At 45.2% G+C, this 17,536-nt stretch overlaps 1 pseudogene; it reads right to left on the bottom strand.

The window, feature by feature from the left end:
- Positions 1-12,828: 12,828 nt before the first annotated feature.
- Positions 12,829-17,536, bottom strand: part of LOC115865448 (cytochrome P450 4F11-like) — an 8,971-nt pseudogene continuing 4,263 nt past the window's right edge.

The raw sequence follows: 17,536 nt of genomic DNA, 5'->3' as shown, positions 1-17,536 counted from the left end.
CACATATTTTGTTAGATTTATACCTGAGTATTTCACTTTTTCTGGTACATGATCCTTGAAAAAATGGTATTTGAAAACATTTTCCAATTGTTTATTACTAGTGTACAGAAGGGTTGGCATACATTTTCTGTAAAGACCCATATTGTAAATATTTCAGGCCTTACAGCCCTCCTCCTCTTCCTCTCCTTCTTTTGTAATTCTTTTAAAATATAAAACAATTCATTGCTTGTATATCTTAGAGAAACAGGGCACAGGCCAGACTTGGTCCATAGACCATAGTTTGCCACCCCTTGGAATATATAAATACAATTAATTTTTGTATATTAACCATGTATCCTGAAGTCTATTGGGTCATTCCCAATGGAATACAAATAACGCTGCTATTTCCTCAATCTTTGAAAAAAAAATCCTTGCGCTTGATCCCACTTTCCCACCTGTTAACCCACAGTTTCTTTCCCCCACCATGAAGCTAACCCCTTCAAAGAGTTATCTATACTTGGGGTGTCAAATGTCTTTTCTCCCACTACAAATGGGCTTTGATCACTAAGGGCTGTGATGGTGAATGAATAAGAGACAGGGAGGAGGGGAGGCATGGACCCCATGGGTCCCCTGCTTAATTGTTAAGACACACCCAGGCCTGGTTCAGTCACTGGCTGTTGTGAGGTGTCCATTCCTCTTCTGAGTGTGTTGGAGGCTCCTTCTGCTAGAAGATTCGGAGACAACAAGCTCTAAGACATTCGGTCTCCATTAGTTCAATGTGTGTGTGTGACTATGTGACTGTGCATGGGATTGTGTGTAAGTGTATGTGTGACTGTGAACACATATGTGTCATGGTGTGTGTATATGAGTGTATGCATGTAATTGTGTGCATGGTTACATGCATGCATATATTGTGCTTTGCACTCGTGTGTGTGCATGTGTGTGTAAAAGTGTGTATGTAACTGCAAGCACATGTGGGTGTATGTAACTGTGTCTGTGTGTATCTGTTTGTACACAGTGTGTATGTGTATGTGATTGTGTATGCAGTTGTGTGCATGTGTGGGTAAACGTGTGTGTATGTGTGTAAGGGTGTAAATATATGTGTCTTGAAGTCATTGAACCACTGTAATGGTCTGCACCAGGCTGTGTTCTTCAAAACAACTGCTGTGGGAGGCCTGTCCCCAGACCTCAGCTGAGTGGTGTAGGCAGGACATTCTGGAGAAATAATGCCTTTGGAAGCAGCCCTAAGGACATGTGGGTGTATGTTCTCTGCTGTCCCCGAGAGGGACTGAGCCCCAGGTGCCACAGTGTGAGCTTTCTGGCTAAAGTACCCTTTTCCTGCTGACTTCCCTTCCCAGTCTCACTTCCACAGTGTCCTACTGGCATTTCCTGGCATTATTTCCCAAGGAAACAACTTGCAGTTGAATTCTTGCCTCTGCCTCAAGGTCACCTCCAAGTAGAGTATTTGCACTTGAATCCTTGCATAAGGATCTACTTCCAGAGGATGCAAACTAAGACACACATAGGTTCGCTCCTCCAATCCCCAAGGGTGTGTTATTATTCCCTTTTTACTGAGGAGGAATGTGAGTCTCAGAGAGGGCAATTTACTTGCCCAAGGTCACACAGCTGGAGAGTGGCAAAGCCTAACGTTGACAAGGAGCCCTCTGATCCCAAGCCAGTGATTGCTACTTTCTAGGCAGCCTCTTCCCTGCTAAGGGCAGAGGGAAAGAACAGGGGATGTTCATAGCCTGCAAGACAGCTGATGGGTGTGCCAGTAGGGGCTAAGGCTCATTGCTGGTGACTGTGTCCTCGTTCTGTCATAAAATAAGAGAAATAAGACAATTACTCATGCTTGGTGCTGACTGTGAGCTAGGGAGTATTGTAAGCACTTTATTCATTTTAATTTATTTGATTTTCACAACCACCTTGTCATTACCCTTAATTTTCAGGTTAGAAAATTGAGGCACAGAAAAGTAAAGAGACATACCCAAATTCACTCAGCTGGTGCTGATTTGAACCCTGGCACCTGGAGTCCTTGTTCTTAACCACGATGCCTTCTGCCTTCTACAGGTTGCATATATTGCATCCTGCCACCTCTCTGGCATGGCACTAAGAATGCAGTAGCATGGTACTATGCATAACACTAAAAATTTTTCCCTTTAAAAATATAATCTGTGGGACTTCCCTGGTGGTCCAGTGGTAAATAATCTGCCTTACAATTCAGGGGACTCGGGTTCAATCCCTGGGCAGTTAACTAAGATCCCACATGCCGTGGGGCAACTAAGCCCCCACATCACAGCTACTGAGCTCACACACCTCAACTAGAGAGCCTGCATGCCTCAAACTACAGAACCCACGTGCTCTGGAACCCACATGCCACGGCTACAGAGCCCATGGGCCCTGGAGCCTGCGCACCACAACTAAAGAAGAGAAAACCCCCATGCCACAACTAGAGAGAAGCCCGAGTGCCACAAAGAAGAGTCTGTGTGCCTCAGTGAAGATCCCGCATGCAGCAACTAAGACCCGATGCAGCCAAAAATAAATTTAATTAATTAATAATAAAGAAGTAAATCTAAAATATATATAAATAATTTGTACTTACATATATTAGTAATTATAATGAAAAATGTTTTGCAGGCTTCATCTAAGAAAAGGAAACAGTTGGGTAAATGTAGACATATAGCAGAACCATTCTTCCTCCTACTCTGCCCTCCCATTCCAGGTGTTGGGTATAATTTTTCATTTTTTTTCTGTGCCTACACAAACATCGACACTCACATAACTGGATTGCTGAGGTGTCCCACCCCTTTGCAGAATGTAATAGTTGGGTCCTGGCAGAGACCTCAGATGGGCTACATGAGAGTGGCTTTAAGTAGGGGCCATTTACAAAGTATTGACTGTGAAAATAAGGAATGTTGCCTGCCATCTAGTTCTACTAGGATTAAATCATTAGCCACTGCAGTTGCTAATTCAGGACAGAGACCAGGATGAGGCACTCTGCACATTTGGAAAACAGGCCTTTAGATATTTAGGAAAACTTTTATGAGCCTGAATTCTTGCATCCTCCCATACTTAGAAAAGTACTAAAATTATTAACTAAAAAATCTGTTCCTCATGACGACTAGGAGTAACCATCTACCATGCTGTATATTGGATTGCATGTACCCCTTAGCCAAAATCACATATATGCTGACCTCCTTCCTCACCTCTTTGGAGCAGTTCCTCAGAACTATCTGAGAGGCTGTCTCCTGGGCGACAGTCCTCAGTAATGTCCCTGAATAAAACTGAATTTCACTGCTCTGACGTTGTGCATTTTTTATTTCAGTTGACAGTGGGCCAAGGGAAACCATCAAGGCTAGTATAGCCCCCTGGGGGCTAGCACCAGCTGAGAGCTGACACCACCCCCGGGCCAGGCAGTAGCTGTTCCTGGAACCCAGAGGGATTAGCTGAAGCTGAAAGCAGCAGTGGCCTTTGGCAGAGGATGGATGTCTGTCCTCTAATCCCCTCCGATTGCCTGCAGGTGCCTTCCATTGACCAAACATCATCTCCTTATATGACTCGGGCTGCAGGTAGGTGGCCGACTCCTATTAAAACTGGGAAGAACAAACCTGACTTCCACATTGGATCTAGGCCTTTGTCTCTAACCTTTGTACTCTGTTGCCTGTGCTTAGTGGTGCTGGCTCTGCACCTTTGTAAAAGAATGTTGCCTGTAGCTGTTTTGCCAACAGTCTGCTTTCACTTTTAAGGTTCATTGGATTCGCTGGTAAAATAACCACTCGTCTCACACAAGTGAACAGCTTCAATCAAATCTTTAAAAGGAGGAGCTTCAAGATGGCGGAAGAGTAAGACGCTGAGATCACCTTCCTCCCTACAAATACATCAGAAATACATCTACATGTGGAACAACTCCTACAGAACACCTACTGAACGCTGGCAGAAGACCTCAGACCTCCCAAAAGGCAAGAAACTCCCCACGTACCTGGGTAGGGTAAAAGAAAAAACAGAGACAAAGTATAGGGACAGGACCTGCCCCTCTGGGAGGGAGCTGTGAAGGAGGAAAGGTTTCCACACACTAAGAAGCCCCTTTGCGGGCGGAGACTGCAGGTGGCGGAGGGGGGAAGCTTCGGAGCCGCGGAGGAGAGCACAGCAACAGGGGTGCAGAAGGCAAAGCGGAGAGATTCCCGCACAGAGGATCGGTGCCAACCGGCACTCACCAGCCCGAGAGGCTTGTTTGCTCACCCGCCGGGGCAGGAGGGGCCTGGAGTTGAGGCTCGGGCTTCAGTCGGATCGCAGGGAGAGGACTGGGGTTGGCGGCGTGAACACAGCCTGCAGGGGGTCAGTGCACCACGGCTAGCCGGGAGGGAGTCCGGGAAAAAGTGTGGAGCTGCCAAAGAGGCAAGAGACTTTTTCTTCCCTCTTTGTTTCCTGGTGTGCGAGGAGAGGGGATTAAGAACGCTGCTTAAAGGAGCTCCGGAGAAGGGCGCCAGCCGCGGCTAAAAGCGCGGACCCCAGAGACGGGCATGAGACGCTAAGGCTGCTGCTGCCGCCACCAAGAAGCCTGTGTGCGAGCACAGGTCACTATCCACACCTCCCTTCCGGGGAGCCTGTGCAGCCCGCCACTGCCAGGGTCCCGTGATCCAGGGACAACTTTCCCGGGAGAACACACAGCACGCCTCAGGCTGGTGCAATGTTACGCCAGCCTCTGCCACCGCAGGCTCGCCCGGCACTCCGTACCCCTCCCTCCCCTGGCCTGAGTGAGCCGGAGCCCCTGAATCAGCGGCTCCTTTAACCCCGTCCTGTCTGAGCGAAGAACAGACGCCCTCAGGCGACCTACACACAGAGGCGGGGCCAGATCCAAAGCTGAACCCCAGGAACTGTACAAACAAAGAAGAGAAAAGGAAATCTCTCCATGCACCCTCAGGAACAGCAGATTATATCCCCACAACCAACTTGAGGTACGCTGCATCTGTGGAATACCTGAATAGACAACGAATCAACCCAAAATTGAGGTGGTGGATCTGGAAGCAACTGTAGCCTTGGGGTTTGCTGTCTGTGACTGACTTGTTTCTGATTTTTATGTATATCTTAGTATAGTTTTTAGTGCTTGTTATCATTGGTGGATTTGTTTACTGGTTTGGTTGCTCTCTTCTTTGTTTTTATTAATTTTTTATTTTAATAATTTTTTAATTATCTAATTTTATTTTATTTTTTTAAAATATTTTTCTTTCTTTCTTTTTTTTCCTCCCTTTTCTTCTGAGCTGTGTGGTTCACCGGGTCTTGGTGCTCCAGCCTGGTGCCAGGCCTGAACGTCTGAGGTGGGAGAGCCGAGTTCGGGACTTTGGACCACCAGAGACCTCCCTGCCCCACGTAATATCAATCGGCAAGAGCTCTCCAGAGATCTCCGTCTCAACGTTAAGACCCAGCTCCACCCAATGGCCAGCAAACTCCAGTGCTAGACGCCACATGCCAAACAGTTAGCAAGGCAGAACACAACACCACCCATTAGCAGAGAGACTGCCTAAAACCATAATAAGTTCACAGACACCCCAAAACACATCACCGGACACAGCCCTGCCCACCAGAAAGACAAGATCCAGCCCCACCCACCAGAACACAGGCACCAGTCCCCTCCACCAGGAAGCCTACACAAGCCACTGAACCAACCTCACCCACTGGGGGCAGACACCAAAAACAACGGGAACTATGAACCTGCAGCCTGCAAAAAGGAGACCCCAAACACAGTAAGTTAAGCAAAATGAGAAGACAGAGCAATATGTATCAGATGAAGGAGCAAGGTAAAAACCCACCAGACCAAACAAATGAAGAGGAAATAGGCAGTCTACCTGAAAAAGAATTCAAAGTAATGATAGTAAAGATGATCCAAAATCTTGGACAAAGAATAGAGAAAATATAAGAAACGTTTAACAAGAACCTAGAAGAATTAAAGAGCAAACAAACAATGATGAACAACACAAGAAATGAAATTAAAAATTCTCTAGAAGGACTCAATAGCCGAATAACTGAGGCAGAAGAACAGAAAAGTGACCTGGAAGATACAATAGTGGAAATAACTACCACAGAGGAAAATAAAGAAAAAAGAATGAAAGGAATTGAGGACAGTCTCAGAGACCTCTGAGACAACATTATATTCACCAACATTTGAATTATAGGGGTCCCAGAAGAGGAAGAGAAAAAGAAAGGGTCTAAGAATATATTTGAACAGATTATGGTTGAAAACTTCCCTAATATGGGAAAGGAAATAGTCAGTCAAGTCCAGGAAGCACAGAGAGTCCCATACAGGATAAATCTAAGGAGAAATATGCCAAGACACATATTAATCAAACTACCAGAAATTAAATATGAAGAAATAAATTAAAAGCAGCAAGGGAAAAACAACAAATAACATACAAGGGAATCCCCATAAAGTTAACAGCTGATCTTTCAGCAAAAACTCTGCAAACCAGAGGGGAGTGGCAGGAAATATTTACAGTGATGAAAAGGAAAAACCTACAATCAAGATTACTCTACCAAGCAAGGATCTCATTCAGATTCAATGGAGAAATTAAAACCTTTACAGAAAAACAAAAGTTAAGAGAATACAGCACCACAAAACCAGCTTTACAGCAAAGGATAAAGAAACTTCTCTAGGCAGGAAACACAAGAGCAGGAAAAGATCTACAAAAACAAACCCAAAACAATCAAGAAAATGGTAATAGAAACATACTTATCAATAATTACCTTAAATGTAAATGGATTTAATGCTCCAACAAAAAGACATAGACTGGCTGAATGGATAAAAAATCAAGACCCATATATATGCTGTTTACAAGAGACCCACTTCAGACCTAGGGACACATACAGACTGAAAGTGAGGGGATGGAAAAAGATATTCCATGTAAATGGAAATCAAAATAAAGCTGGAGTAGCAATACTCATATCAGAAAAATAGACTAAAATAAAGACTATTACAAGGCACAAAGAAGGATACTACATAATTATCAAGAGATTAATCCAAGAAGAAAATATAAGCATTGTAAATATTTATGCACCCAACGTAGGAGCACCTCAATACATAAGGCAAATGCTAACAGCCATAAAAAGGGAAATTGACAGTAATGCAATAATAGTAGGAGATTTTAACACCCCACCTTCACCAATGGACAGATCATCCAAAATGAAAATAAATAAGGAAACACAAGCTTTAAAAGACACTTTAAACCAGATAGACTTAATTGATATGTATAGCACATTCCATCCAAAAACAACAGAATACACTTTCTTCTCAAGTGCTCATGGAACATTCTCCAAGATAGATCATATCTGGGTCACAAATCAAGCCATGGTAAATTTAAGAAAATTGAAATCATATCAAGTATCTTTTCCAACCACAGTGCTATAACACTAGATATCAATTACAGGAAAAAATCTGTAAAAGAGACAAACCCATGGAGGCTAAACAATATGCTACTAAATAACCAAGAGATAACTGAAAAAATCAAAGAGGAAATCAAAAAATACCTAGAAATAAACGACAAAGAAAATATGATGACCAAAAACCTATGGGATGCAGCAAAAGCAGTTCTAAGAGGGAAGTTTATAGCAATGCAGTCCTACCTCAAGAAAGAGAAACATCTCAAATAGACAACCTAACCTTAGACCTAAAGCAATTAGAGAAAGAAGAACAGAAAAACAAACAAACAAACAAAACATACAAAAGTTAGAAGGAAATAAATCATAAAGATCAGATCAGAAATAAATGAAAAAGTAGTGAAGGAAATGATAGCAAAGATCAATAAAACCAAAAGCTGGTTCTTTGAGAAGATAAACAAAGTTGATAAACTATTAGCCAGACTCATCAAGAAGAAAAAAGAGAAGACTCAAATCAATAGAATTAGAAATGAAAAAGGAGAAGTAACAACTGACATGGAGAAATACAAAGGATCACGACAGATTACTACAAGCAACTATACGCCAATCAAATGGACAACCTGGGAGAAATGGCCAAATTCTTAGAAAAGCACAACCTTTCAGGATTGAACCAAGAAGAAAGAGAAAATATATACAGACCAATCACAAGCACTGAAATTGAAACTGTGATTTAAAAACTTCCAACAAACAAAAGCCCAGGACCAGATGGCTTCGCAGACGAATTCTATCAAATATTTAGAGAAGAGCTAACACCTTCTCAAACTCTTCCAAAATATAGCAGAGGGAGGAACACTCCCAAACTCATTCTACGAAGTCACCATCACCCTGATACCAAAACCAGACAAAGATGTCACCAAAAAAAGAAAACTACAGGCCAATATCACTGATGAACATAGAGGCAAAAATCCTCCACAAAATACTAGCAAACAGAATCCAACAGCACTTTAAGAGGATCATACACCATGATTGAGTGGGGTTTATCCCAGGAATGCAAGGATTCTTCACTATACACAAATCAATCACTGTGATAAACCATATTAACAAGTTGAAGAGGAAAAAACATATGATCATCTCAATAGATGCAGAAAAAGCTTTCGACAAATTTCAACACCCATTTATGATAAAAACTCTCCAGAAAGTAGGCACAGAGGGAACATACCTCAACATAATAAGGACCATATATGACAAACCCACAGCCAACATCGTTCTTAATGGTGAAAAACTGAAACCATTTCCTCTAAGGTCAGGAACAAGCCAAGGTTGCACACTCTCACCACTGTTGTTCAACATAGTTTTGGACGTTTTAGCCACAGCAATCAGAGAGGAAGAAGAAACAAAAGGAATCCAAATTGGAATAGGAGAAGTAAAACTGTCACTGTTGGCGGATGACATGATACTATACATAGAGAATCCTAAAGATGCTACCAGAAAACTACTAGAGCTAATCAATGAATTTGGTAAAGTAGCAGGATACAAAATTAATGCACAGAAATCTCTTGCATTCCTATACACTAATGTTTAAAAATCTGACAAAGAGGGCTTCCCTGGTGGCGCAGTGGTTGAGAGTCCGCCTGCTGATTCAGGGGACACGGTTCGTGCCCCGGTCCGGGAAGATCCCACGTGCCGCGGAGCGGCTGGGCCCGTGAGCCATGGCCGCTGAGCCTGTGCGTCCGGAGCCTGTGCTCCGCAATGGGAGAAGCCACAACAGTGAGAGGCCCGCGTACCGCAAAAAATAAATAAATAAATAAATAAATAAATCCAGAAGAGGAAAACAAGCAAGAGTTTTACTTTGTTTTGGCTGTTCCTCGCGGCTTGCAGGGTCTCAGTTCCGCGACCAGGGATTGAACCTGGGCCCTCACTCGGGCCCTCAGCAATGAAAGCACAGAATCGTAACCACTGGACCACCAAAGTTCGGAGTCCTAACCATTGGACCGCCAGGCAATTCCCAAGAGTTTTATGTTGTAGTCTTAGAGTATGAAAGGCTTTTTCCTAGCACGATTTAGAAAACACACACACACACACACACACACACACACACACAGAAGCTGTAAAAAAAAATTAATGAATCTGACTACAAATAAATAAATGAAAACCAAATAAGTCAAAAGATGATCTGGGGAAAAATTCTTGCATAACTGAAAAAGACTAATTTTCTTTATATTTAAAAAGTTCTTGGATAAACAACAAGGTCCTACTGTATAGCACAGGGAACTATATCCAATCTCCTGGGATAAAGCATAATGGAAAACATTTTTAAAAGAATGTATATATGTGTAAAACTGAGTCACTTTGCTGTACAGCAGAGATTGGCACAACGTTGTAAATCAACTATACTTCAGTTTTTTAAAAAAGTTCTTATAGGGACTTCCCTGGTGGTCCAGTGGTTAAGACTCTGCCCTTCCAATGCAGGGGACACGGATTCAATCTCCGGTCGGGGAACTAAGATCCCACATGCGGCGCCACTCAAAATAAATAAATAAATAAATAGGAAAAAAAAGTTCTTATGAACCAGTAAAGAAAAAACTCAAAGTGAAGAGGGCAAACTATGCAAACTGACCCTCCACAGAAAAAGAAATGTGCAGGGTTGGTCAAATGTGATAACAGCGCTCAACTTTACACATATTTAAAGTGATGTTCACTAAAATTACAAAGTATTGGGGCTTCCCTGGTGGCGCAGTGGTTGAGAGTCCGCCTGCCGATGCAGGGGACACGGGTTCGTGCCCCGGTCCGGGAAGATCCCACATGCCGCGGAGCGGCTGGGCCCGTGAGCCATGGCCGCTGAGCCTGCGCGTCCGGAGCCTGTGCTCCGCAACGGGAGAGGCCACAACAGTGAGAGGCCCGCGTACCAAAAAACAAACAAACAAACAAAATAAAACAAAGTATTATATTTCACCTAACAGAAAGCAAAATTTTAAGTTTTATGATGCACACTATCAGTGAGGATACAAGGAAATTGGCACTCTCAAAATCTGTAGGAGTGAATTTGCCAAGAACTATTAAATTGCAAAACTCAAATGGTCTTTGATCCAGCAACACCACTTCTAGGAATTTGTCCTAGAGACATGTCCACACATAGAAGCAAAATGGATGTTCACTACATCATGTTTATTATAGCAAAAGGCTAGAAAACTATACACATGTCCATTGATGAGGGAATGTTTAAATAAATTATGGTACATTCATGTGGTGGAATACTATACAACGATGGAAAAGGTGAATATAGGGATCAACTAGTCCTATCACACCATGCAGGGTAAATCAGTACAGAGACACCAAAAGGCAATTTGGCAATATCTGTTCTAATTGAAAATGTTTACATACATGTCCCCAGCAGAAGCAGCCTGGCTTAAGCAATGCTATGCAGCACTCAGAGAGAAGGAGTCTAAGGCACATTATTGAGTGAAAAGAACAAGTGACCAAATGTGTGTGTATGTGTATTTATGTTAAACTGTAATAACTTAATCTTATGCAGGATGTTTCATTTTGTGCAAAGAAAAAAAAAAACCTATTCTCATTATTGAGTTTGCAATTCAAATTTAATTTTCCAAAACTTAAAAAGAAAAGAAAGGATCTTGAAGTTATATTGTCAATGTGCATGCCTGAATGCTCTGTATATACTCTCGGTTGTAGAGAGACAAGACAGAATGGATGATTAAGGTGAGAGGGACTGTGAACAGATAAATGTAGGAATAGACTGAACAACGTCTGGAAAGACACAGGAAACCATTGAAGGAAGGGATGGGATTGGGATGCTGGCATATGACAGAGGCTTATGTGAGGTGATGGATGTGTTAACTACCCTTATTGTAATCGTTTTGTAATATATACGTGTATCAAACCATCATGTTGTACACCTTAAACTTACATAATGCTATACATCAATTATATCTCAGTTAAGCTGGTGGGGGGAGTTGATGGGAGGTTTATATTCATTGTAAACCCCTCTGTGCTGTTTGGATTTTAACCAAGTGCATAATATTTTTTTGAAGTTGGGAGAAGCACAAAAACACTTTTCTACCTCACAGGACTGCTGTGCTGAGCAAAGCCTTGCAGTTGAGGAGGACACAACTTCCAAAACGTTTGTCCAGCCCAGTACTTCCTCATCATCCTTCAGTCCTTGGCCCAGAATCTACCCCTGGACCCCCAGACTGCAGCTCATCCCCTCCAGTTTGCCCCTGTAGCTGCAAAGAGTTATTTCTAATACTCATATCTGACCTGACCATCCCCTGCTCAAACATCTCCCATGGCTCCCCATTGCCCTCCTACTTCAGTCATGGATCTCCCTTCAAGAAAGGACTTGCGGTACAGCTGCAAGGAGAGCTATTAGCTGATAGCCTCCACCTATAGGGTCTCTGGGCTCTGCTGTAGCGTTCAAACCAAGTCCACACTTTGCTGGGCAGCCCACAGCCAATGACTGAGCATGGTGGGCCACTGCTGCCTGACCGTTTCTGCCCAATGTGACACTCCCCTAATGGCAGCATCGCTGCCCATTTTTATCTTTTATCCAATATTGGCTTACCAAAGTACTTGAACTGACACCTTTGAAAACTCTTAACATGGTATCCAAAGCATTCCAAGAAGGGCTTCCATTACTAGCTCCAGCCTTACTGGGTGCCCCTCTGTTCCTCACACTGTATATTTCACAAGGACCCAGCCACCTTTACTTCCTCCCAAACATTCCAGGCCCACTTCTGCATGCTTCCATCCTGGCCTTTGCACAAGCTATCCCCTTGGCTTTGGTACTGTCCACTACACACACCCAGAGTGGTGAATTCATATTCACTTTTTTACTAGCAAGCCTCATCTCCTTTCCTCTGTGCCCCAGCCTTGCCCATGTAGGACTCCAATGGGACTAGACACTGAGTTGGACACTAGACACTGTCTAGGGCAGGTGGTGTAGACATGTTTACTGAACAAAAAGATGGATGACTTTTTTACCCCCAAAGATCTCTTGGGAATCCCTGGAATAGACTATTAAGTGGGAATTAGAGAAAAGAGCAAAAATTAAGGGAAATGAGGGTCTTTGGGGGAAGACCAAAGGCAGAAAAGCAAGAGAGGGGAAAAGAATTTCATATACTGAACATGTATTGGGTGGCATCTGTTCTACACATATTGTCACAATACTCCAAGTAGCCCTGTAGGGGAGAGATTCCCCACCCCACCCCCAATTTATAGAGGAGAAAAATGGTATTCAGATAAGGGAATTGGTTTTATTAAAGTCACATAGCCAGTTAGTGGGGCATTAATGTGAACACTCAGATCTTTGTGTCCCAAAAGACTACAAACTTTCACCTGCTATTCAGACTGGGTATCAGACCCTGCCTCTGGGCTCTGCTCCTATTCCCACTAAGCAATAATGACAGAATCAACAAAAAAATCTTTCCACTATCCCAGCTGGGGAGCAGAGACAATGAGAAGGGTTCAGGAACAGACCATGAGGACCTGCACCCACCATTCAATCTCTTTAGGCTCACGGTCCCTCAGAAGCTCTCACACCTCCTGCTGGCAGCGTTCCTGGTATTCTGGGTACTTTGCAAGGTTGTACAGGACCCAAGAGAGGCCACTGGCTGTGGTGTCATGGCCTGAGGGTCAGCCAGACAGGCTTGGGTCTCTGGGCTACTTCAGCACCAGAGGGTGGACAGCACCATGTTAAGTTCCCCCCCCCCGCCACCCCCCCCCACAAAGACGATGGGAAGGATGGGCAAGATGGGGTGATCCAGGGCCCAGCTGCCAAGTCCCTGGGATGAAGAGACCCCTGCCTATTCTGTAGTCCCACACTGGGACCCTCACCTTCAAACATGAAGGTGTCAGCCTCAGCTCAGGTGTCCTCATCTGACAGTTCTTTCCCATCTTCATCCTGGAGAGAAAGCAAGATCCTCCAAATCACACCAGTTCTGGGGACACCTGAACCTAACCTGAGATAGTCCCTGAAGCTCCAGCATCCAAGCAGGATTCTTCCCTCTTCATCTCCAGAGCCCACCCCACAGGACTCCTCCCTAGTCTCCTGCCTCCTGTTTACTCCTTCCAGATAGCCTTCTACACAGTCACATCTAAAACTTCTCTCTGACCTGTCCCTCCCTTCCTCAAGCACCCTCTATGACTCCCTAGCACTCTCTGGATCAAGTCCAAGTTCTTTGACCTGACATTTGAAAACAAGGTCCAGCCTATGTCTTGAATTTAGATCCCAGAGAAGCGTACCTTGGCCAGCAGGAGCACATCAATGAAGTCCAAAGTCTCAGCCTTAGCCTTGGCCTTGAGGAAGTCTTGGGAACCCTGACTAATGAGGGTGCAATGCCGCTCCCTGATGACAGCCTCTGTGAAGTCGTGCACCAGGTCGCAAGCCCTATGGAAGTGCTGCACATCGCGGGTGAGGTAGTACAGGAGGTCCATGTGCAGGAAGATCTACTCGGTCCATTTCATCACAAGGGCACTGAGCTCCAAGACGGCAGCAATATATTCGCTGGGTTTCCTACAGGGTCAGACCAGAGAGAGCCTTAAGAAGCAGTATTGTGTATCTGTGGGCCATCTGTTCTTAGAGACTGTTTCCTGATAGGAAGTCTTGGGGACCCTGATAGGAGGAAGCTCCTGGTTTCTAGGCTTCACATATTTTAAGCTGCTGCCTCCCTTCATGATCTCATACTGCAGGAGCACGTCCAGTCAGTAACCCAGGACCACATCCCATCCAGAAAAGAGTGCCCTTCAATCATGTTTCTCTTTCTGCCTCCCATCTCTGTGAACTGCCTCATGTCCTAGATCTCAGAGCAGAGCTTGGGAATCATGCTCATCTCTCCACTCTCCCACACAACATCTAGACCTGCCATTCTTTCTCAGTTTCCCCCAAATCTGCCACATTTTCTCCACCAAGCTCAAGTTTCCTCCCCTCTCTGGTCTTCTCACATCCTGTGTCTACACAACAATCAGTCTTCTCTCAAGTCAGATGTTCAAGCTCAGCTTTGACCACAACTCTCATCTGGTCAAAGACCTTCTGTGGCTTCCTGGAAACATCAGGGTAAAGTCCATATCCTCTTTGTCTGACTTCAGAATGTCCTTAAGTTATAACTCTGCCCACTCCTCCAACCTCATACCCAAGGCGTCTCCTCACTGTTACACATGTTCTGCTCATCCTAGCCTCCTGGCCTTTATCAAACAGTTCTACCTACCTGAAAGGATAGCTCCTTTGCTTTCCCTTTCCCTGTCCTTCAATGTCCAGCTCTGACACACCTCCTCCAGGAAGGCCCTTCTGATTTCCCTGGTCAGTCCTCCCTCCCCCATCTACTCCCTTGGGTCTATGGCTCATGTTCCCAGGCCCTGGGCTGAGACTTACTCCTGGCAATTGCTGTCAAAACTGAAGACACATTTCTGCAGACTGTCCAGGGTCATGAGGCTGATGTGTTCAAACATGTCCATATGAGTACTGCCCTCTGAAGCCAGGCGCTGCCACTTGGCCTGGACAGAGAAGAGGGCAGAGCTGGGGCTGAAACTTCCCCCTCCTGAGCCCCTCCCCAATCTCAACCACCTGGATGGACTCCCCCAGACCTGGCCTCTTGGTCCTCTGCCCCAAGCACCTATCTCCAGGGAAGACAAGGCTTGAGTGGGAGTGGAAGCTGTTACTATCAAGACATGAAGACCCCACAGCTGGTAGTCAGGAGACCTGGTTTCAAGGTCCAGCTCTGCCTCTTATGTTCTGTGTGCCCTTGGTCAACTCATTGCTTTCCATTTGGCTTTTCCAAATGGAACTTTGGAATTCCAAATTCCAAGTGTCAAATTTTAGTAGCAGTTAAGATGACCTGCTTTGGTGTTGGACAAACGAAGTTAGAATTCCTGCCCCACCACGTTACAGCTCACTTACTAATGAGCAATCTTGGGCAATTTCCCTAATCTCTCTGACCTTCCATTTCATCATCCTTAATATGGCAATGACAATCATCTCTACCTCATAGGATTGTGAAAATAAATTAGACAACACATGCCATGGACTTGGCCCACAATTTCTGATATACAGTAAGTGTTAAATAATTGTTAACTACCATCATCATTATCATAGTGGTAGACAATTGCAAAAATGTCCCCATTTCTTTATCCCTCCCTTTACCCTCAGTCTTTGCAGTGAGATTTTTCAGCTCTTCCATTAGGAGGTGGAACCTGTTTCTCTTCAATCTGCGCTGAGCTAGGACTTGCTTTGGTCAACAGGAGGTGGAAACTATCGTGTGCTAGTTCTGACACCAGGCTTCAAGAGGTACTGCACGTTTCTGCTCACTCTCTTGGAGCCCAGCCTCCACCATGTAGTCAAGCCCAGGCTAGCCTACTGGAAGATGAGAGACAAATACAGGAGTCCATTGTCCCACCAAGGCCATCCTAAACCAGCTGACAGCTAGCCGAGCCCCAAACATGTGCCAAAGCTGAACCTGGATCAGCAGAGCTGTCTTCGGAACCTACCCATGACCACGAACACATGAATAATTCCGGCTAGGATGAGAAGAATGACTCAACTGACCCATCATCTCATGAACAATAACAAACACTAATTCTTTCGAGTCCATGAGTTTTAAGGTGGTACCTAATGCAGAAAGAACTACTATGCAATCTTCATCATTTCTGTCCTGAATTTACAGAGCCTCCATGAAGCAGACTAGAAACTAAAGCCTTCTGAGCACCTACTATGTGCCAGGAACACGACTGCACTACATCATCTTGATGACTCTTTAAGAAGGGGTTATTATCCCGATTTTACAGATGAGGAAACTGAGGCTTGGAGAGGAAAATCAGTGACCCCCAAAGCCATCCAGCATGGCCAGGATTCCAGACCACATGTGTGTAAGCCCACTCCCCTTTTCCTAAGGCTCCAGCTGGGACCCGGAGTTCAAGAAACTCACATGCATGATGTCTGCACTCTTGGTGAAAATCTTCATATACGGCTTCAAAATCTCGAAGTGGAAGGCGGGTGTCAGCAGGCATCGATGGTGGTTCCACCTTTCACCAGCACTCAGCAGGAGCCCAGCCCCTAGCAGAGGCAGCCATGAGGAGTGAGCAAGGGCGGCACCTTCCCCTGGGCCCCCAAGGTTGTCCTCACCCCCTTCACTCACAGTTACTCACCCAGCCAGGGATTCAGGAAGATGTAGAAAAACATATCCTTGGGTATGATGGTGGCTGACATAAGAGCTAGAACATGGAGAGGGGGAGGGAAGGACTTTTGGTGGGGGCTGGAAGCTCCCAGGGAGGGGTCTACATTTCTCCTCCAAGCCCAGTATAGCTTGGAATGGGACAATGAACAGAGGAACAGGGAGGAAGGGGGAGGTGGGGGGGACCAGACAAGGCTGTAGCACAGAGTAGAGCAAAGGCAGACCCCAAAGACACAACCCTATATGCTTAGACACACCCCAACATGACACAACATGTCCCAGCATGCCTTGACATAGCTCCTACATGTCTAACATGTGCTAAACACCCAAGCACAGCCCAGCAACCTACAAAATGCCTTTACAGGGACCAAGGACACCACGCTTGCCCCAGCACTCTCTGACATCTCCTGGAATATCCAACATGGTAGACCCCTCAACAGTGTTGAGTTTCCACCATTCAAAACTGAAAAAGTCTTTGGCAACCAGAGAGAGCCAGGGACCTGCCTAGAGTTACCCAGCAGGGCTCTGTCGATACTGCCCATTCCCCTGCTCAACCTGGTCTGTCCAGGAGTGGGAAGGGCTGGGAGCAGGGGCAGGGGAGAAGCTGGGGTGGGGGCTCCTGGGAGAGATACTTGTGGCCTGGAGCAGGGGGGCAGTGAAGTTAGGGTGGACAAGCCGCAGGATGGGATAGAAAGGCCCCATCCACCAAAGGTGGACGTCGCGGAAGTACTGGCCCAGATCTTCCACCAGCCGCATGCCCTCCTCATTGCTCGTCACCTGGGAATGGATGGGAATAAGGCCAGGCCTGGCAGGGGGCCTCAGAAGCTACAACTTCTCACTACATCCCCCTACCCACCACACCCACTCACCCCCTTCTCCCCTTCTACCTGGATTATTGATCTATACTTCTCTCCATCTCACTAAGTCAGCTTCTCTCTGTTGGCTTCTCTTTTTTTTCATGTCTCTCTATGTACCTCTCTCTGTCCCCTTACTCTCTTCATCCCTGTGTT

The sequence above is a fragment of the Globicephala melas genome, chromosome 3 (assembly GCF_963455315.2).
Source record: "Globicephala melas chromosome 3, mGloMel1.2, whole genome shotgun sequence".
NCBI classification, from domain to species: domain Eukaryota; kingdom Metazoa; phylum Chordata; class Mammalia; order Artiodactyla; family Delphinidae; genus Globicephala; species Globicephala melas.
Note: the sequence above shows the minus strand (reverse complement) of the source record. Positions and strands in the feature narration are given on the sequence as shown.